Source organism: Mustela nivalis, assembly GCF_964662115.1.
Source record: "Mustela nivalis genome assembly, chromosome: 8".
NCBI classification, from domain to species: Eukaryota; Metazoa; Chordata; class Mammalia; order Carnivora; family Mustelidae; genus Mustela; species Mustela nivalis.
The window spans coordinates 110,133,019-110,156,154 of NC_139027.1; the positions used below are offsets into that span (position 1 = coordinate 110,133,019).

Below are 23,136 nucleotides of genomic sequence, written 5' to 3' on the forward strand. Positions count from 1 at the left end.
TCTTGGATATGTTTTCATGGTAATGGCAGACGCACAAGAGAAGTCAGAAATGCACAAGTCTTTGAAAATACAGGAAAACGGCTAATGTCCCGGTGGCCAAATCAAGTGACATAGCCAAACCATGGAGCGGAGGGACCTAAATTGTTACTTGGTGAAAAGCATGCAAAAGACAAAGAATTTGGGCCATCTTGTGTGATGAAATCTCTTATGTTCTGAACTAAATGCTTGATTTTCTTGACCAACACATAGCTACAGTCTGAATGTTTGTGTCCTCTGCACAAAGTATGTGTTGAAATATGTAGGGCTTTGGGGAGAAGATTTGGCTGGGAGAGTGAAGCCCTCATGGATAGCATTAGTGTGCTTGAAGAAGAGATCCCATGGAGCTCTGAGCCCCTTCTACCATGTGAAAATGCAACCCAGAACACAGTCATCACCCCGCCATGCTACCATCCTGATCTCAGGCTTTCAACCTTGTAGAGAAATAAATTATTGTTGTTTATATGCTACTCAGGCTGTGATGTTTTGTTATAGCAGCTCAAATGGACAACAGCACCATTTAAATCTGCTCCTCTCCAAGTGCCTCCCAGCTCTGTAAGTGGTACTGCTGTCCACCTGGCTCAGGGTCAAGTAGCCACCCCATCAAAGGGTCATCTGTACTTTCAAAATATATCTAAAATCAGATTATTTCTCAATGTCTCTACTACTCCCAGCCTAGTACAGGTTGTTATCACTTTTTTTTTTTTTTTTTTTTTTTTTTTGCCTCTACTACCTAAATAGCCTCTTAAGGTTACAACCTTGCCTACCTGTTGTATCTCTACTACATCTATGAACAGTTTCAAAATGCAAATTGGATCATGCCATCTTCTGCTCAAGGCTTTCCAGTTGCTTACGCATCAGATTTACAATAAAATCTAAAATCTTCACTATGGCCTATAAGGCCATCCAGAGTCTGGTTAGTGGCTACATGTTCTTGCCTTATTTTTATACCATTCTTTCCTCACTCTTCTGTAGCCACATGGGCCTTCAGTGTTGTTCCGTGTTCATTCTTGACCTCAGAATATTTGCACATGCTATCTCCATAGCCTAGGACACTATTGATCTCACTGTATTACTCAAATGAATATTTATGAGTATCAAATGAGTATCAAATACTCACTTCATTCAGGTTTCTGTTCAAAGGCCACCTCTTGCAAGTCACTTTCTTGATCTCTTTTTTTAGTAACTTTCTGTCATTCTCTTTCCTGCCCAGTCTTTTTCTTCACAACATGTGTTACTAGTGGATATTATAATGTATATTTGTTGAATGAAAAAAATAACATAGAGGAAGTGGACCTAGTGCAGCACTGCACCTAGCATAAAGATATTCCTAAAATATTACACAGGAGAACTGATAGTGTGGGGAAACCTTACCATTGACAAAAGAGGTCTACCACTTTTGGTCATTTAAAAGATGTAGTTTGTTGTGAAAGCTAATAACCACCTTTATCTGGAAAGTTTTTGGTCATTCTGTGTTTTTTTTGGAATGTAACTGTAAGAGTTTATGAGAAGTATAGAGGCAAATATAAATTTTTCAACAGCGATCTTAATGGTCAGTGGCTGTATCCTTGCTTTCTGCTAACTCTAACTTCAGGCTTTGGGGTACTCTGGTATTCTAGGGAAATTTGAATAACTGTGGAGTAAGGCTAGCATCTTCAGTTGGATCAGAGGAAGAGGAGGCCGTGTCATTCTAGAAACCTTTAACTCGGGAATTTTATCCTTTTGCTGTGCCGTGGACTCCTTTGGCAGCCTCAGGAAGACTGGGAGCCAATTTTTTTTTTTTAAAGATTTTATTTATTTGACAGAGAGAGGGAACACAAGCAGGGAGAGGGGCAGAGGGAGAAGCAGACTCCCCACTGAGCAGGGAGCCCCATGTGGGGCTTGATCCCAGGACCCTGGGATCATGACCTGAGCCGAAGGCAAATGCTTAATCAACTGAGCCACCCAGGCACCCCCGGGAGCCTTTTTTTTTTTTTTTAAAGATTTTATTTATTTATGTATTTATTTGTCAGCAAGCGAGAGAGAGAGCACACAAGCAGGCAGAGTGACAGGCAGAGACAGAGAGAGAAGCAGGCTCCCTGCTGAGCAAGGAGCCTGATGTGGGACTCTATCCCAGAATGCTGGGATCATGACCTGAGTCGAAGGCAGCGTCTTAACCAACTAAGCTGCCCAGGCATCCCCCAGGAGCCAATTTTTAATACTGTGTTTGGTTTTATTTGTTGAGAGAAAATTCACATAACATAAAATTAACCATTTTAATGTAAGCAACTCATTGGCATTTAACATTTGTAAATTTAGACAACCACCACATCCATCTAGCTCCCAAATCTTTCTCCCATTCAAAAATAAAACCCTGTGCCCATGAAGCCATTCTCTTCATAATCCTGACCTCCAAGGCCCTGGTAACCAGCAGTCTGCTTTCTCTTGCTCTGGATTTACATTTTCTGGGTATTTCAGATAAATAGAATCATACCACGTGTGACTGTTCATGTCTGACTTCTTTCCCTTAGCGTGTTTGAGGTTCATTCACATTGTAGCATGTATCATTGTAGCATGTATCATCCAATTTTATGCCTGGATCATACTGTTGACTAGAAATAACACATTCTATTTGTCCATTCATTTGGTGATGGATATTTGGGTTGACCCCACCTTTCAGCTACTACAGATAACGTTGCTATAACCATTGCTGTACCAGAATATGAGTATGGGTTTTCAGTTCTTTTGGGTAGATACCTAGGAGTGGAGTTGCTAGGTTACCTAGGTGACAAGGTACTGTTTCAAAATGCATAGAATAAAATACCTAGGGTAATAAAGGAAACAAATTATATTGGCATAAAGTTATCAAAACATTAAATAAAACAAATTGGTGTTATGGTGATATGAGTTACTTGATTTGGAAATATAACACCTAATGGCAGACCTAATAACTGCTCTACATTTGGAGTAGTGTGGAGTGCAGATGATGTTTCAAAGTGTCTGCAGCAATTACAATGTGGTATAGAAAGGCTTATGTTTCTTGATTACCAGTCCTTAGCATGTTCCTGGCTTTTGTTGCCTGTTCAATGCTGATGATAATAGAGAAGCAATTTCTTTCTCATCCAAATTCATGGAACCCATAAATCCTATCTAAATGATCCCAAGAACTTGAAGTGATTATCCCCACTTAAGAACTCCCTGCTTTAAATAGGGGAATGGTTATAAACACGGAACTCCATGTGGCCCCTTTTCTCTGTGTCTATCTCCCCACTATTTCATCATCTTGCTCAGGAAATCTAAGCTCTGCAGCATCAGCTCAGACAGGGGCAGATGGAGTGAGGTGGAAGCTAGAGACCCCTCATAATTCCAAAGATGTTATCACCAATTTTTGAGCTGTTACCTTTTCTGTTCCCTGTATCAGATTAATGTTTGTATCATTCAAACACCTAGGAATTAAAATAACTCTTCTAATGGTGTAGAGCGCTTCAGAGTCTGAAGGTCTTATCCGTACACCCTCTCATTTAACCCTCTGAAAGTTGCATGACAGAGCATGTCAGTACCAGGAGTGTGAGATAAGGAAGCCCAGATACAGACTCATTTAGTCAATCAAGTTTGAAAAGCAAGTACTCATTTGTGGAACTAGAACTTGGGGGCATTTTGTAAATAAAAAGTCAAAATACCTTTTCTATTCAACTGGAAAACCAATATATCCAATATGTCCAAACTTAATTGTTCGGTTGTTAGCGTAAAGAATGGTTGATCCTGGTGGTGGGTATTATGGAGGGCATGTATTGCATGGAGCACTGGGTATGGTGCATAAACAATGAATGCTGGAACACTGAAAAGAAATTAAATAAAAACGTAAAAAAAAAAAAAAAAGAATGGTTACTCCTTAAAATAAAAGCCAACACGCAAACTGGTCTTGCAGATGAAAGGAGGATTAACATGAGAATACTACCTGCAGTTCAGTCCTAAAAAGCACAATCCCTCCATTGTCTCTGGGGAAATGTTGCATAGATAGAGGCCAGAATTTCAAACTGGCTAATTTCCTGTAGGAAAAGATGAGATTGGTTTTAGAAAGTTGAGCTTCATTATTCCCTGAAAAGAAAAACAAAATAGTGCACAATTCATATTAGAGGAAATCCAAAGAGAGGAACAGTTCCGTAAACTCCCTAGAAGTTTCCCTAGAGAGGATTCAGCGCATTTGACAAGTGCATAAGTAATTACTGAAAAAAAAATGCAGTTCCATATGTCACCGTTATCTTGCTTTGAATGCAAGAAAATCTGTTTTTCCGTGGATGAGGTTTTCTTCTCCCCCAAAGTTATGTATTCAGAGTTTTAGTGTTTCTATTTGTTCTTTGCTCCCAGGGAGCAGAATACACCTTATTCCAACAGTGAAGAGAGAGGAAGGACTGCTGAGCTCTGGCTATGAATATTTTATTATATAGAGAGACAGAGATCACAGAGGGGCAGATGAGTAGCAGAAAACAAATGTGATGTTGTTTGCAAGTCCTCAGAAGAGGTTTATATTAAACTGTCTCTGCCAGCTTGTTTTTCACTTGACTTTTATACTGTCAAACCTGGCAATGAAACCCTTTTGTGTATCTAAGGGTTTTCCTATTAGATGAGCAGTGCTACATCTAGTTGAAAGTATAGAATTATCCCCATTATCAAGTATACACAAAGAAAAAGCTATTATCAAATGACACAGTGATGAAGATAAATTTTCAAGAATTTGGTTTTGGACAGATGTTATCCTAGCTAAAAAAAAAAAAAAAAAAGGTTAAAAAATAAATTATAGGTTTTCTCCACACAATCCAATTTATTTCTCTCCTCTTATCCCAATGTCTCAGCGTTGTTGTAAGATTTTGACCTGATGGTATTTAGCATCTTTCATGATTTCATAATCCATTGGACTTTATTTGCTCCGAACCCACTATTTAATGAGGACAAGATCATAGTCTATTCTCTTGAAGAGAGTGAAAACAAAGTCTTGTTTTTTTTAACATAAGAGTCATATGACCACATATCAAACCTGCCACTCATATTTAAATTTCTGGGTATAAGGAGAAATTATCGGATAAAAGGGTGAATAATGCAACAGGCATTCTAGGATTGCAGGGCTGAGGGGTCTCATTTTGTGGGTCTAAACAACCTGAAATTGTTACAGAATCTGGACTAGGTCCTGATGGAAGAAGACCCAAGTGGCTCTTGGAGACCTTGGAGGTTTAGAAGTTTAATTACTTGGTACTTCTGGTGTGTGTAGGAAACAGAGCAGTGACAAGAACCCAGAAGAACCCCAGGGAAGGGGCTGGGACTCCTTTGCTGACTCAGTCAGCCATCTTAGAACACAGATTTTCCTTATCAAAATGATCTGCATAAGTGCTCTCCTTAAATGAGAGGAAAAACAAGTGTGCAGGGAATAGGAGCATTTGTACTAATATAATTGATGGCAAAACTGTTCTAGTTTACATAAGATAGAAACATAGATTTTTTTTTTTTCAGTAATTGGCCAGGAGCCCAATAATACCTCTATCTCTGAGTCAGGTGCCATTTGGAGCAAAGTTTTTTTTTGTTTGAGCTCATGGTCAAGGAACCCAATATGGAGAGGCCATATTGAGTCTGTGAAGTGAATCTAGGAATCTCTGAAAATGAAATGTACAAAATGGCATAGACCTGTGGGTAAAAAAGTCATATTTCTTTGGATCCATCTCTATAACAGACACACATATAGAGATGCATATTTGGCTAGGAGGAAAAAGTATGGGTAAACTATAACTTGGGTTTGTTTTGTTATATTTTACAAATTATTCACAGTATGGGTAAACTAGAACTTGGGTTTTTTGTTATATTTTACAAATTATTCACAGGTGACAGGTCTCTGATTTTTGGTTTTAAGAGCTATATTCTGTTGTCTGAAATGCTTCTTGGGTTGGTTTTATACTTAGTAAAAACCAGAACTAACGTTTTTTACTAGTCACTATTGGCCAGGTACTTTACCTAGGACATTTTCACTTTATCTTGAGAACCCCTCTGTAGTAGGGAAAATTGTGTCCATCCCCACTTTTCAGATGAATGGATAAACTTGCAGAATGACAAATAGACCCTAACTGTGCAGCTACTACAAGCTGAAGCCAAGTCTATTGGTTTCAAAATCAACCCCTTCCTCTTGAAGGTTGGAAATAGCAAATTTATTTATTTTTTAAAAAGATTTTATTTATTTATTTGAGAGAGAGAGAATGAGAGAGAGAGAGAGTATGAGAAGGGGGAGGGTCAGAGGGAGAAGCAGACTCCCCACCAAGCAGGGAGCCTGATGCGGGACTTGATCCCAGGACTCCAGGATCATGACCTGAGCTGAAGGCAGTCGCTTAAGCAACTGAGCCACCCAGGTGCCCCCAAAATAGTAAATTTAATTGGCATCAGTACCTCATAACGTACCTCATGTACATTATCAGGTTCAGAGTAGTATAGCTGTTAACTGAACATAGTCAACTGAGCCTTCAGATTGCTTTTTCTAGGTCAACAGTGGCAGTATGGCTTTAGGGAGATATATAGATAAAGGTTTCTAAACGGCATGTTTAAAGAAAAAAATTGGAGAGGAGAGTTTTAGTGATGATTTAAGCACATTAAATTTATGACATCCAATTTTTAAAATTAATTTGGTTATTTGTATAATAAATAGACAACTAAAAACAAAGCTAATTATAAAATAAAGTTTAAAATTTAAAACCAAAATATTGGGTAATTGTATAGAAAATGTAATATGATAGTACTAATAAAGTGTAAAAATAAGATGTATTTATTTTGTTTTACTTTTCTGGGTCAAGTTATTTCTGTTATAAAATATATTGAATTATTGTTATGTGAGAGACCCATATGGCTATATCAGTCATGAAATTGCATTTCCTGACAAGGTGACTTATCTTCTGCTACTCTGAAATATATGAAGAGAATCTCACAAGACTTTAAAACGAAGTTATGTCTACTTATGTTTTAGCTGATTTTGAACTCAATTAAAAACCTGTTAAAACAACAGAGCATACAAGAAACTGGGCTTTCAGAACCATCTAAGATATCCTGTTACCTATCCAAGACATGCATTTTTAGCAAGTTCTGATTTTAGCAATGGAAACATAGTTGGAAACATAAGGCATGCTTTTAAGATGACGATTTTATCTGCAAATTACCTCCCATGAAATACAAATAAATCAAATTTAAATTTAACCAGTTTTAAAATATTAAGTAAACTTAATGGGAAGATCCTTACAACAGCTTTAAAACATAAATCTCTGTCCATTAAGAAGACTTAAACACTTTTTAAGGTACAGAAAAGTAGATACTTAAAGTGTGATACCTCCACTTTTTTTGTCATAAAGTACTGGCATTTTTACAGAAAATACAAGTGTACTAAGTATGTATACTGTGTACCTACAGTTAACTGATGCATGTAATGAAATAAAAGCAGGTATTTCTTATTATTCAAGGAGAAAAAAGGAGCTGTCTTCTGGAAACAGTTTGGGTTGTCCCATAATGGATAGGGTAGACTGTCAACCTATAATTATTTTCAGGGATGTTTTCTTTGAACTTGTCGGAAAATTGGATGAGCAATGATTAATATCAGGAAAGAGAAAAGAACTAGGACCTGGGATTTGTCCTTTTAATAAGATAGGAGAGAATAACTGCTTTTAAATTTGGATCTTTCATGAAGCATATGAAATCTGTATTTAGTCCCTTCCTACCCAGTTGATAGGATTTGTCTATTTGCTCATTTAAATGGCAGTGCTGTTTTGGACCATAAGCAAGGCTAAGAACTTACAGATCTACAGCCAATGTATAGATAGGCAAGTTTCATGATTCAAGGATTGTATATTTGCAAAATCACCATCTCATGTGTGTTTGCATTTCTGTGGTTTTGCTGTTTGAAATGGTCCCCAAGCAGAGTGCTGAGGTTCTGTTTAGTATTTCTCAGTGTGAAGTACCTTGGGGAAAAAAATACATGTCCTTGGCAATCTTCATTCAGGTGTGAGTTCTGGTGTTATTGGCTAGGTTGAAAGTTAATTAATCAACTCTATGTATATATATAGACACACACACACACACACACACACACACACACACACACACACACATATATGATGTGTCTTTAAACAGAAACACACATAAAACTCTAAAACAAGGTTATGGGTTCAGCATTCGCTAATTTGGTGTTTGCGGCAACTGTCTAGAATGTGATTACTGCAAATGATGCAAATCGACTGAATTTCTAGAGGTGGTCTTGGCCCCAGAGAATCAGGAACCAAGGGCACAGTTTCTGCCTCCATAGGCTCACTCCTTATTGAAGAGTTGGACTCATAGCGGACCAGGGTGGGACAGTGCTATGAGAGATGCAGGCAAGGTGTTTAGGGAAGCCTAACATGGCTGGGGGGATCCAGGTAATCACAGGTCAGGAGCTGCATGCCTGCAAGAATGACTGAAACAGTAGAGAAAGGATGGGCAGCATGTAGAGGAATGTGAAGCAAGTGAGGTTGTTTATTTTTAAACGGAGCATAATGTTGGTGGGTTTCTGACGCATGTTGCTACCATGTTGTTACAGAAATATACTGTGGCAAAATGCTTCCACCTCTTGCCAAAATGAACACTGAAGAAAAATGAAGAGCACTGAAGAACTCCGACAAAAAGTTGCAGGACAGAAATAGCCAAACTCCTCTGGAGTCTGATTCATCCACAGCCATCAAAAAAAGGTAGGGAATGAATTATGTTACAGTTTTGCTTTTTTAAATTTTATTTTATATAATGCACACACACACACACACACACACACACACACAGTGGAATACTATTCGGCCATAAAAAGGGGAGTCTTGCCATTTGAGGCAACAGAGATGGACCTTCCGAGCGTTATGCCAAGTGAAGTAAGTCACACATGGAGAAAGACGAATACTGTATGAACTCACTTATTTGTGGAATCAGTTAACACAATTTTTTAAAAAATCTGAGCTAAAAGTTACAGAAAGGACATTGCAGGTGGCTAGAGGTGGGTTGGAGGATGGGGAATCGGTGGAATGGTGAAGGTGATCAAAAGATACTAACTTCCAGTTGTAATATAAGTCATGGGGATGTAATGTGCAACCCAATGACCATAGTTAGCCAATATCGTATTGTGTATTTGAAAGTTGCTAAGAGAATAGATCTTAAAAGTTCTCTTCATACACACACACACACACACACACACGCACACGCACACACACAATTAACATGTGAGATGTTGGATGTTAACAACTTACTGTGGTGGTCATTTTGCAGTATATTAAAAATATCAAATCAGGCTGTACAACACAGACAAATGATATATGCCAAGTGTATCACAATAAAAAGTATGTAGTAGTGCCTGGGTGGCTCAGTCAGCTAAGCATCTGCCTTTGGCTCAGGTCATGATCCTAGGGTCCTGGGATCGAGGCCTGCATTGGGCTCCCTACTCAGAGGAGTGTCTGCTTGTCCCTCTCCCTCTCCCCCCACCCTGCCCACCCCCCAACTGTTCACTCTCACACACTCCCACTCACTCTCTCTCAAATAAATAAAATCTTTTAAAGAAAGTAAAAACTATGTAATAGTAAAAAAGCAGAGGAGAACATTTATTCAACATTTATTCAACATCATTGGGTGGCTTCTCCATGTCTGCAAACCGTTCTAGACCTTAGGGATGCAGTAGTAAACAGAAAAGGCAAGTATGCTCTTGAAGGAACTGACATTCTGGCTGGAGGAAATAAGTCAATATGTCCATAGGAAACTGGTAGCTGTTAATACAGTTTTCAAACACAGTAAACAAGATAAAAAGATGCAGCGTGACTGAAAGGCTACTTTAGTTTGGGTATCAGAGAAGACCACTCAGAGAATCTTGGCTTGATACTTGGATGATGGAGAAGACCCCGCTGAGATAAAACCTTGGCATGTGCCATAAACCAGGATCTAGACAGATGCTTTCAAGGCTTGGGAAGCAGATCTGCATTGCTTGCAGAGCAGATTTGGAGAAGCATTGTGTAGGAGATGAAGTTGGAGCGCCTTTCAGACAAAGAAAAGTGTCTGGATTTTTCTCCAAAGAAGATAGAAGTTATTGGAGAGTTATTAGCAAGGGAGTGAGTTTATTTTGTAGTTTAAAAAGGCCTTTCTGGGGCACCTGGATTGCTCAGTGGGTTAAGCCTCTGCCTTCAGCTCGGGTTATGATCTTAGGGTCCTGGGATTGAGTCCCGCATCGGGCTCTCTGCTCAGCAGTGAGCCTGCTTCCTCCTCTCTCTGCCTGCCTCTCTGCCTATTTGTGATCTCTCTCTCTGTCAAATAAATAAATAAAATCTTTAAAAAAATTAAATAAAAATTTTTTTAAAAACATAAAAAGGCCTTTCTAGTATGTTTAACAAAGGGATAGGGGCTCTGTAATAGTGGAAAACAGAGTACCTTTGCCTAGGCAAGAGATAATTGGCTTATGGACATGACATTGAAAATAAATGGATTTAAAATATATTTGGAGTCTGCTTCAGGTAGATTAAACTAGATGACCACTGGTGCTATGAATCCCCAGACGTAACTCTAAGTTCCACATGAAGGGTATGCTGTTCTTTTGTATTTTAATATATACTCATCCAGTGTTACTTTTTGTATTATAGTTTCAAAGAGTAGCTTTGAATATGTTTGTTCGTAGCCTGGTTCTGAAACTCAGAGGAGGTTGATGTCAGGTGAAAAAGAAAGAAAATTCCGTTCTGAAAGCTCAGGTTTTCTAGATAGGTTGTCTTATAACATTTGGAGACATGAACCTTCCAGATTCTTGTGCAACTTCTCTCTGGTTCCAGCAGGGTTCCTGACTTCTGAGAACGTTGTTACTCCCATCACAGAGAGGTTACCCATATGACAGGTGCCCTTCTAGATAAGAAACCTATGCATTTTTTAAGGACTGGTGGCTTAAGTCCCTCAAGCATGACTTCAAGACTAGAACTTCATACTGGATTCCTCCTAGTTGGAACACTGAAGCAATAACTAAAATACACCTTAAAACTGGTGTTCCAAGAAGACAAGAATATGAGAATTTGAGCAATGTTTGCCAGAGAATCGAAAGCTCTCCGTAGGTGAGGGCTTAATGTCTTGACCCAAGTGAGCATGTACAAAGCCATAGAGGAGGGGAAGAGGGGGTAAAGAATTGTGCATTGACCTTTCCAGGCAGGTCCAAGATTTCAAGAAGCCAGCAGCCACTGTTGGAGCATAGACCAACTTCACACCCTGGGTTCAGAAGACTTTTTGTGATAATTCAGTCAAACTGTGTTTTAAGAGCTTCAGCAAGGTACAGAACACTGCTTTCCAGTACTTACCACTTTCTGGAGGGGTTCTAAAATTGGGTGTTGTGAGAACCCTTCCTTTCTCTACCCCCAAACCCTTCTCAAAAGCCTTTGATCATCAGAAAACAGGCCTGGTAGATTACACATGTACAGCTATAATAAAACAAAGGAAAAAGTACAGCAGGAGAATGCAAGCACAGCAAACATTGGAAGGGACTGAGACTTCTAGGTGTGGCTCTCAGGGCCTTTTCTCCATCACGCTTGATGCCCTTTGACTTCAGATCATGAACCACCAAGATACACGTGTGACACCATGGTCTCAGGGAAGCCAAGAATCAGGCTTACCTAGGAGCATTTTATACCTATACCACAGCCCAGGGAGTTAAAAGCAGGCTTTGTGAACAGGTCAACAGGTGTAAACCATCAATCCGTCAGTTTCCATAAGCAGCATGGAAAGGCTGGTACAGTATGCTTGGGGGGAGTTTCAGACTTCTAACTGCGTGTTATAAATCACTAGCTATTACATATTACTTCTGTCTTAGCCAGGAATCAATACCGTGGTTCCAGGTGCCCTTTAGCATAAGCATGGAACTACCCAAGATTGATTGCAAGTTAACCCCATCCTGATGTACTCAGAGAATGGAACCATGATGAAAATATCCAAGAAAACCTAAAGGTAGTATACCACATTCTGTGATTGGTCTTGTCATCCACTGGATCAGATACAACTCTTTGATTAGTTGGAGACATCTTTACAAGACTAGGCTTCCATATGGAATCAAAGTTCCTGAAAAAGTAACTGTATGCTGAAGCAACAAGGATACAATAAAACAGAAAGGTTAGTAGTTGATTTAGGTTGATTTCTCTGGAATCAAATAGTGAAACAAAAAGTTTGGATACTGGTATTTATTGGGAAGTGATGGCAGTATACCTTTATAGGGATATAGGGTTGTGGGGTGGGGAAGAGAAAGAAAACAGAAAAATACCTTATTATTACTGTGACCAAGAGGAGTCTTATCCCGTTCGGCATTTCTGGGCTGCAATATAGAACATAAACTTGGATTTATCCTAACCAAGGACAAGGCAATCAGCCACCTTTTCCCATCTGCCTTGATGGAAGACTGCTCCCCTGGATAGAAGTGAAGGATGTTAACTCCCTGGCATCTGTGGCCTGCCATAGATTGGGCCAAGAGGACTCCAGCAGCCAGAGGAAGCCTCAGGCAAAGAACCCCAGGTGTTTGCCATCGGAAGTGGCCATTAGATCAGCATGCACAGATGAAGTCAAGAGGGTATGATGGAGTACTGAGAGCTACTGCTCTAAGAAGTGACAACAGGGATCTCATGATCATATTAGAGCTGTTATTTATCAAATACTGTAATGCTTGAAGCCATGTGCTATAATAAATGAATTACATTTTATCATTTAATTCTAATTTGTTGAACAGAGAGTTGTCACTTACTATCAGGTGGAGGGGAGGGGAAATAGGTATTTTATCACCACACTCCTGCAGCATATGTATTTTTTTATGGTCTTCCATGTATAGATGAGCAGATAAGGTTGAGCAAGGGTAACCAAATTCTCAGGAGTAACACATACAGGAAATAGAGCCAGGATTCAGATTCTGATTTGCCTCCAAAACCATCCCTCAGGCATCGCTGTAGTCCTTAATTAACTAATCAATTATTTTTCAGATACCCATTTATTTGAAAGTTGGCAGGAACCATTTAAGTTTGGGGATACCAAAAAATTGCCCATGTTCTTTTCAAGGAGAGCAGGAAGTGAAAGACCAGAAAACATGGCATGTAATAAGAGCCACATGTAAGTGTGTTACTGCTATTAAGTAGGATGAAGAAAGAAGGTATCAGTTGTTGCTGTGTAACGAGTAGTCCCACAACTTAGTGGCTGAACACAAGTATGTATTATTGCTGCCAAGTTTGTGGGTGAGTTAAAAAGTTCTTCTGATGTGGGCCAGGTTTAGGTGGTTTGAAGTGGGTTCACTCATTCATCTCATTCAGCTAACATTGGCTGGGGACTGGCTAGACTAAGAGGCTTTCCCTTACACACCTGGTAACTGATTGAATGTAGCTGGATCAATTCAGTTCTTCAGTGGCTAGCCTGGGCTTATTCCTATGGTGGCCAAGGCAGGTTGGAGAGTGAATAAAAGTGTGCAAGACTTCCTGAGGCTGGGGCTCAGAACAGTCACTTCCACGGCATTATATATGTCAAAGCAGCCATAAGACCAGCCCGGATGTAGAAGTAGACTCCACCTCTTGGTAAGAGGAACTTCAGGGTCACATGGCAAAAGGGCACTGAGACAGGAAGGGGAGATCTACCAAGAAAAAAAAAAAAACATCTGGATTAAAGCTTACAGGGTAAATAGGTTTTTCCTAGCCAGATAAAGCAGGAAGGAAATTTGAGGCAAGGCAGGTAGTGTGTTTTCAGAATCACCCAGTGTCCTATAATGAAGACATACAGTGCTGAGGGCAGGAGGCAAGCACCAGGAGAGAGAACAACATTAAGGACTAGAGAGAGATAGGGAAATGTACCAGAATTCAAGAAAAGAAAAGTTAATTTGTAGGAAGAATAACATTTAAGAAAAAAAAAATGTTAAGCAAATGGGAAGGTGAGCAAAGTCAGGTTATGAGTGGATGGGTGGCTGTCCGGGTTGCTGCAGCAATATGGTTAACAGTATTATAAGATTTCTCTTAGGAAGTGATTGGTAAGATTGATACTTATTTCAAAAAAGAAGGGGGAGGAAGGAAATACGTTGATTGGCACTTGGAGAGAAAGGTGAGTTTGAGAGAGATCCTGGATGCAAGAACAGCTGTATGCATGATTCAGCATATGCAACTTGTGGCTTCAGAGAAGTCAAGTGATAATGTAGATTACACGATGAAAACTCTTTCTGTGGCGCATCTTCCATACCCACAAAATAAAGGGTCCTCCAAATAAAAGATTTTGGATTATAGTCTGAAATCAAAATATCAAAGCTCCAGATCCTCACCAGGACAAGTTTCTTGGATAGGTCTCTGACGCAGCTGACATCAGGGATGTATTTAGAAAGAGATGTGTCCGTGTATGTTTCCACTGGGATGTGTGTGTGAAATGGTAACTTTCAGTTCATGGGTATTTTGCTTTGAGACTGGATTGTGTAAATTAAACAGAAGCCTTATTTTACTGTTTTCCTAAGTGACTTCTAGTTCTCTTGGGTTTGTGTTTCGGTGTGGTGCTCTTCTAAGCCACCAGGCACAGCACCTTTTAGCATGAGACTTAGCGTGCTGATACCAGATTGCATCACCAGCTCCTTGGAGGCAGAATGGGAACTAGACTCTGGAAGTAAATGCTGGCCAGACCCCTGAATGGAGAACCCAGGGCCCAAATACCCACCCTTGTTGGCTTGGGAAACATATTCCATTCATTCTCGTCTAGCAGATATATTGGTGATTCTTTGCTACCTATTTCTAAAAAGTGAGATAAGGATTATATTTTTAAGAAAAGGTAAAATAAACAGAAAATAACCTAGCCAAAGACTAATAAATAATATAGTTAAAGCTGACAGCAAAGATACAAAATCCAGTGAACAGTCTCTGGGAACCTAATTATTATTTTTCTCTGAGGGAGCAGAGTGTTTCCCCATTCCTTCTCCCCACCTACTGTCCAGAGTTTACACTTGTATCTTGTACCACTGTCGTAAATTCACATCTACCATTTACCATTATTTTGCGTAAAAAAAAAAAAAAAAATAGGTCCAAACATGAGTATATTCCTAGGTAATGTTATTAATTTTTGCTTCTTTTTGAGCTTAATAGTAATGATTTTATACTCAGTCTGAAGATTTGCTCATTTCCTCACACATTTATATTTCTAAGATACACCTGCATCGTTACATGTAACTATAGCTCATTTTCACAGCTAAATAATGTGACATCGTGTGAACATATCTTCTTCTGTAGATTGACATTTCTGTTTCCATTTTTGCATTTTCAGCTATGACCAAAGATACTACAATCATTTCTTATGTGTCTCCTAGCATGTGTGTAAGTTTTTCAGGGATATCCACGTAGAAGTGAGTTACTAGAACACATGATATAGGAAACCACCCGTTCCAGCTTGCCTCGAACTATGTGGTTCCTCAGGATGCAGGATTTTCAGGGCTAAAACCAGGAACAATACCAGGCAAATGGAAATGAGTGATCACCTCAAATGTGTACATGTTCAACTTTACAACATAATACTACACTCTTCCCTAGAGAGTTGGTAGCAGTTTCTCCTCCCAACCAGCCATAAATGAGAATCACCTTGAGACTCCTCCCTATGCTTGGTATTCTTGATGTCTTAATTTTTGCTGATCAGTTAAGTGTGAAATGGTATCTTATGGTGATTTGAGTTCTCTCATTACTAACAGGGTTCAGTATCTTTTTGTGTTTTGTTTCCCATTTGTGTTTTCTCTTCTGTGAAATGTCTTCCATATCTTTTGTCTTTTTCTGCTGGGTGATTTTGTCAAACATATCTCATACACTTCTTTGGGTTCTCTTGGCTTTACCCTCACCTAGAATAGGGTTTATCAACAGAAGCACTAATGACATTTTGGACTGAACGATTGTTGTAAGGAACCTCGTGTACATTGTAGTATATTTAGCATTATGTTTGACCCCTACCCAATAGATGACAGCTATGACAACAACAAAAATCTCTACACACACACACACACACACACACACACCCCTCATCTGATGTCACCCTGGGGAGCAAAATTATACCTAGTGGACAACCACTGACCTAGATCTTAGCAACTTGCTCCTAGGAGCGAGAAGAGGAAGCAAGGCAGATAAAATCCCTCATCATTTGTCTCCTCATCTGATTGCCTCTTCTAGGACATATGCCCTTGTACCACATGTTTAAAGGTGTTCCATGTTACTTTGCAGGTGCCCTTGTCTGGGCTACTGGCTGTGCTCCTTCATAGTTTATGGTCATATAGTGGCCAAAACCGTAACGTCTTACCTTGTTTTCCTATCTTTCCCGGACCTGCTTCTGTTCTCTTCTTTCTCCTACCTGGGGATTGCATGCTCCAGTGAAATCTTTAGCACTTAATGCTTGTCTCAGGTCCATTTCCCAGGGAAACTAAGTTAAAATAAGTGGGTTTAGAAAGGGATACTCTGTGGATAGGAATTTGGAACTGGATTACTCATTGAAAGCAATGAGGACCACATCTTTCTGTGGCAAATTGGAATGAAAATAGACCTGGTGTGCTGTAGCATCACAATTATTTAAGCTTTCGCATATAGTAAATTGAGGTAAGACTTACATGGAGATTCAGGTGTTGGGATACGTAGTGGCTGCAGCATACAGTAACTAGTAGGGTGACGATGGGTACACAGATTGTGCAGCAGGGTGACTACTTTTGACATGCAAGAAGGGAATGCTAGGCTGAGGATCGTTAATTGCCAACTTAATACATGCTCTGAGAGTCGGAGGGCATACATGGCAGCTGTACAGGAGAATTCTCGCTGGCTATTGCAGGGCAGAGTCTGATACAATTTGGGCCTGGGGTCTGACTGTAAGAATGGCAGAGCTTTCAAAAGAGACCACACAGCTTTGTAGGATCTGCTGTTTCAAACTCAGGGCTCCAGCCCGGAGGCTGAGAAAGGATGGGTCATCAGTTTGATGAGCTTGACAACCTTGAATTCCTAAATCCCCCTAAACCATCCTGGAAGACTGGAACAATCCCTTCTCCTTTGACAAAGAACAGCCTCACTCACCTGATGGCTGTGCCAGGATTCTCCTTGAAGGAGGTGCCTCCTAAGACTGTTCTCATTCTCTTTAAGATACTTCTCAGCCACTCTTCATTGCTCCAAGCTGATAATGAGCAGAAGGAGTTATCAGCCCTTCTTCAGGAAGAAAGAGCCCACCCACTGAAAAATTGGAGTACCTGGCTAACAGGTGCCATCAGAACCAAGGAAACCTGCATGGGAACTGACCTTGAGTGTATGGAGGGAAGGGGGAAGGTGAAACCCACAGGGAAGCTGGAACTGCAAGGATTTGTTGATATGGGGAATTCACACATAACTCAAGATTTAATCTTTTATTTGAGACAGACAGCATGCAAACAGGAGGAGGGGCAGAGGGAGAGGGAAAAGGAAAGGGAGAAGCAGGCTCCCCACTGAGCAGTGAGTCTGAGACGGGGCTCCATTCCAGAACTCTGGGTTCATGATCTGAGCTGGAGGCAGACACTTAACTGACTGAGCCACTGACTGAGCCACCCAGGCACCCCAAAATTTAACCTTTTGTCAAAGACACTTGAAGTTGGCCCTGGCAGTTTTCTTAGGATGGTTCTTAGAAGTCTTTATGCTGTGATGGCTTATAGCAAATGAGGAGGAAATTGCATAGCTTCTTTGATTGTTTTTGCAAAAGGGTCAGATGCTCAGGGAAGAGGAATGTTGAAGTGGTTTTAGGTTCAGTCTGAGGACCTATCACTTGACTATGTGCCTACCTGACCAAGAGGACCCTGAAGGTATTCCTCTCACAAAGACAGTAAGGCATTCCCTAGAGAAGGGGGCTGGCATCTCTGAGAAGCTCCACGGTGGCTGTGGTCTGTGGCCTGGGTCGATTGTTCAAAGACACTGTCTGGGAGTTAAGCTTCCTAATGTTACCAAGAAGATGGGATCCAGAATGGGGTTGAGTAGTTGCACTTACTGTTAGTGACATGTGGATGCAACTGCCACTGGGGAGCACAATTAAAATGCCAGCACAGGGATCTGACAGTGACCATGAGAGCATGGGAGTCTTTGGGACAAAATAATTGGACATCTGATAGGGATGTGGCACAATTGGGATAATCAGGAAAAAAAAATGTCAAAAGCTTACAAATCATGAAATAGCGTGGTCCCTCAGCAAGTTTCCACATCTGAGTACATAGAGGACAAATAAGTTATTATGTCAGCTCATGCTCATCTTCCATTTTTAATTTTTTTTTATATTTTAGATATAGTTACTTTGTATTTAGCTGCTCATTTTGCAACATGAAGTACAAAGGATACAGAAAATGGGTTATTTTGTCAACTGTGGTGTTTTTTTTTTTTGTCATTGAGCAATAACAGAGTAAAGTAGGTACTACTGCACTGAGACAAACACTAAGGTCCTTGGTGGTGTTTTTCTTTGTGTGATAGGAATGTTTGATTATTGATGTTAATATGTGGGAAATCTTAGGACCTGCCTGAATGGCAATGTTTTCCTGCAGTAAAGATTGCTTTGCTTTCTCTAGGAGTCAGGGACAACTTTGTTCCTTTTCCAAAGTTCCATTCTAGGTTTGGTCTCTCAAGTTTAGCTGCCGTGCCTTGCAGGAAGGCACTGAGAGTTCATTTCCAGATTGGTGGTGCTATTACCATGTTCCCTTAGGACTATGCTGCTTTTTTCATTACTCTTTCCATAGGTTATTGTGCTTCTTTTCTCTTTCTTTCATTCTGGCAGCATGGGGGGGTGGTCAGATATTTCCTTTACTGTCTAGTGAGCCTATCAAAACTTAAATGTAACCAAGATATATTTGTAGTTTAGCATAAGGCATCTTCAGATTATCTAGAATGCAAACTGCCAAAATGAAATAACATTGGCTCCCTACTAATATCTTTGGCACGAGGAAAATATATGAATGCAGTTAGCAACTGCCCAGTGTACTCATCATAATGGGATTGAGTCTGGTCCAGGAAGTAGTTAATTGAATGGATCAGAGGGGCCGTTTTTCTCATCTGTTGTCGAATATCCTGCCCTCATGGTTAACAGATGTTGATCAGAAGCCTGGTCCCATGGGCGTATATCCTGCGTGACGTTTCTCCCATCAGGAGAACAAGCTCCATTTACTCTCCTGTCCTGTCTCTGATGCATTTAGCACACAGATCCTACATATTCTGAGCTATCCCTCTTATGTCAGCCATTTCTTGGGGGTGGGTTAGTGTACAGTACGTTTTAGGGAAGATTTCCACACATTTTGAAATTTGACAGGTAAAAAGACAAAATTTTGACTCTCTAAAGCACTCTCATCTTGGGAATTGCCAAATCCCTGTACTCTAAATGAGAGAATGTGAATGAGATTTACTGTCAGGTCATTGGGTAGAGGTTCTCAAGCCTATAGAGACCAGGCAGTGTAAAAAACCATCAGTGGTGGAAGGCACTGTGCAAACAGGGACCTTTGTGTTTGATCAGTGCAGTAGTACCTACTTTACTCTTTTATTGCTTGATGGGAATAGGGCCTCAGGTTTACCAGATATTCCAGTTTGGGTTTTTTTTTAAGATTTATTTATTTATTTATTTGACAGAGAGAAATCACAAGTAGATGAAGAGGCAGGCAGAGAGAGAGAGAGGGAAGCAGGCTCCCTGCTGAGCAGAGAGCCCCATGCGGGACTTGATTCCAGGACCCTGAGATCATGACCTGAGCCAAAGGCAGCGGCTTAACCCACTGAGCCACCCAGTCGCCCGATATTCCAGTTTTTTAGGAGAAGCTTGAAAGCTGGAGTTTTCTGATAGGAAATCTCCCAATTTTTGACCACTGGCTTATTAAAAACAAAAACATGCTAACAGTAAAAATCTGATTATGTAGGGGGAAAAAACATGTTTGTAGGCAACCTCCAAATGCGATCTAGCCTGCAGACAACTTCAAGTAAACAACATGCTGCTCAAGATTGACCAGTTTCATAAAGTAAATCCTGTCTGTATGGCAATTTGATTATTTTGTGTCCAAGAAAGTAACTTTTCTGCCTTACTTGTTTTTGCTTTTGCTTGCTTGTTATTTTCCTTGGGATCTTTTCCTCTTTAGTAAAACTTAAAAGCCTAGTGGATATACTGCATCAATGAAAGCTACCTATACCCTACACACATGGCAGATTCTGTGTGTGTGTGTGTGTGTGTGTGTGTGTGTGTGTGTGTGTGTGTGTAACATGGAAACAAGGAAACAACTCAAAATCTTGACAGAGCTACCCTGTGACTCAGCAATAACCCCCTGGATTGATAACCAAGGAAAATTAGTGCATCACCAACATATCCTAATAGTCCAGAACTGGAATTAAGCCACATGTTCAGCAATAGAAGAATGGTAAATAAATCTCGATTTAGTCATTCAGTGGAAGAGCGTGCAACAATAAAAAGAATGTGTAGTAGATAGACACAACAACATGGATGAAATGTACAGATACTGCACTGAGCAAAAGGGGCCAGATACACAAAAAGGAAGTCATGTGTGATTCCATTTCTACAGAGTTCAAGAACAGGTGAAAGCAATCTATGATGATAGAACTCCACAAACTGCTTCATGGGGACAGAACACTAGAAGGGACACATAGGGGCCTTTTCGGGAGCTGGTAATGTTTGTCCCATCCAGGGAGTGGCTTTATGACCACAGGCAACTGAAATGTCTGCTTTCTATGTGCAATAAAAGTCAGTAGCCAAATGGGTAACCATGGTGGAGGCGTTGAGTTCACCTTCTGGCCTTGCGGCCCAGGGGTGACCACCGAGCGATATGAAGGAGGTTTTCAGGTATCCCCATTAGCCCAGATGTTTGAGGACTGGGTGCTCACCCGTTAATTCTCCCCATTGCCCTCTAACTTGAGATGTCTCCATGGCAAACACAAGTAAGTGTACAGAGCTGCACCCATAGGGAAGGCCAGCTGCTTCCCCATGTGGTGTGACCGTTGTTCCAGGTTCCCCATCTGTGAAGTGTGAGTTCCTTCAGTCCTCATAGAAATTTAGAGTTTTCTGTAAAACTTACTAAACTGGTAGGAGTGGCGCTTTGGGGGACATTACTCGTAGATTTTTACCTGCAGCAACCTAATGTCTTTAAAAACAACAACAACAACCAAAAAAACAAAAACAAAAAACCATGGGAGAATAGCCCTGCTCCCTTCATTCACAAGCTTAACGTTTCCTCAAAATTCCCTAAGAAATAGACTTAGGTGGAAAAAAAATATGCACCCCAGTCTTTCTCTACTACTAGAAATTCATTGCCACACAGTTTGTTTCTCATACCCCAGAAGGAAGCAATGAGCAGTGGCCTCAAAGAACTCCCAGTCAGTTTTATCTAGCATCTCCCCTTTTGGTTGGAAAGTGGGCCAAGGAGAGAGTCTGTAGAAACCTAAGGAGTAACTGAAGAAATGGAACCACACACTGAGTCCTTAAACCAGGAGAGGCTTCTGGTGATACAGTCAAGACTCTATTCCAAGTTGCTGGTTGCAGCTTATTGCTTCTATGGCATGAAGTGTGAGGGCCTGAGAGCCGGCTGGAGCTCAGGGGATGCAGAGAAGGGTGCTGTACAATGCCAGCCTTAGGCTGATGCTCCTGCTTGTGTTCCTAAAAGTGTTGTCCCCCGTGGAATGTTCCAGTTATATCAACATGTGATGCTCAAAATGTAAAGCAACTCTGTAAAGCTCTTCTTTTGTTGATCTGTTACATAAAGACAGGAAAAATTTTAAAATGGTCTTTGTGTCAATTTCCCATTTTTTTTTTTTTAATTTAAAGGCAGGTTAAATCTCACCACAGTAAGCTTCATGGGAAATTTGGCATTTTATTTAGTGACTTTTTCATTTGGCAAAGCCAAAGGAACTGGGAGTCAGGAGTCAGGTGACCTGCATCATTTTTAGCTGCACCCCTTACAGGCCTCAACACAGTCTTGAGCTCACTTCTTCCCCTCTCTTGAGTGCTGAGTGAAGCGAAGTGAAAACACCTAGTCTACCTATTCCTTGAGTTTGGTATGAAAGAAAACGAAAGGCACCCTAGAAAGCGTAAAGACGGGATGAATGGGAGGTGTGATCCTAATCACCTCTATGGCTTAGAAATCATCCCCAGTGGCATGTTTGCAAATATTCCTCAGATGAAGTGTTCCTTGATTCTTGCTACAAATGTTTTCTTTCTTTTTTTTTTTTTAAGATTTTATTTATTTATTTGACAGAGAGAGAGAGAGAAAGATCACAAGCAGGCAGAGAGAAGGGGAAGCAGGCTCACCAGTGAGCAGAGAGCCCGATGTGGGGCTCGATCCCAGGACCCCGAGATCATGACCTGAGCCGAAGGCAGAGGCTTAACCCACTGAGCCACTCAGGCGCCCCAAATGTTTTCATTTTTATTGGAGAAGGACGTGATTGTCCTCAGCTGTGGAAGGATAAGTGAAGAACATGCATTTTAATGGGGGGAAAAGGAGCTGTCCAATGTTAATATAAATCCTGACTTTATTCTAGCTTCTATCTCTTGCTGGCTGGCCAAGTGGTATTGACTCCATGAAGTTGTTTTATTTCTAAAATAGGAAAACCAGTTTCTACCACCTTGATCTACTTGATCGTGTTGTAAATATCAAAGGAAAGCACACGTGAGCAAAGTCTTTAAAAGTACAAAGTAAGATAGCATGTAGTTGAGGGTTTGTACCACCTTTTCCTCTTTTTTCTCAGGAAGGTTTCTAAACAATATGTTGAGGATAAGAAAAGATTCATCAAGCCAGCTATCCCACCTTCCATACTATTTGAATTTTTTTTCCCTACTTTTCCAAATCCAAATAAGTACAGTCACGAGTAAAGACATCGCATGGATCAGATTCATTACAGTGGTCCAATAGCTCTAAAATCATGGCTTATTGTCAAGAACTCAGAGACATTTTATGGTCAATGTTTTATTGTATCAACGTTGGCTATAACTTGAGAAAACAGATTATATCTTGTCCAAACCCAGACTGGTTTGAGAGTAAAGAGGACAGTTCTTTAATAGTCATGCCAGGATAACAGTAATAAAGTAGGACTGTTCTGGACCCCTGTCCCCAAAACTGAAAGGTTC

At 40.4% G+C, this 23,136-nt stretch overlaps 1 protein-coding gene and 1 long non-coding RNA gene across 4 annotated transcripts in view; one reads left to right on the forward strand and one right to left on the reverse strand.

The window, feature by feature from the left end:
- The window catches only part of PAK5 (p21 (RAC1) activated kinase 5), a 295,772-nt gene that overhangs the window by 114,670 nt on the left and 157,966 nt on the right, over nucleotides 1-23,136 (forward strand). For all 3 annotated transcript variants that reach the window (XM_082744403.1, XM_082744402.1, XM_082744404.1), the window contains one exon: nucleotides 8,609-8,756. The gene's annotated coding sequence lies outside the window, so the exon portion shown is untranslated. The remainder of the gene's footprint in view (nucleotides 1-8,608; nucleotides 8,757-23,136) is intronic.
- The window catches only part of LOC309871436, a 37,215-nt gene continuing 28,802 nt past the window's right edge, over nucleotides 14,724-23,136 (reverse strand). The window contains exons 2-3 of the long non-coding RNA XR_014315280.1: nucleotides 17,097-17,193; nucleotides 14,724-14,798 (exon numbers count right to left, since the gene is read on the reverse strand). This is a non-coding gene — a long non-coding RNA (uncharacterized lncRNA). The remainder of the gene's footprint in view (nucleotides 14,799-17,096; nucleotides 17,194-23,136) is intronic.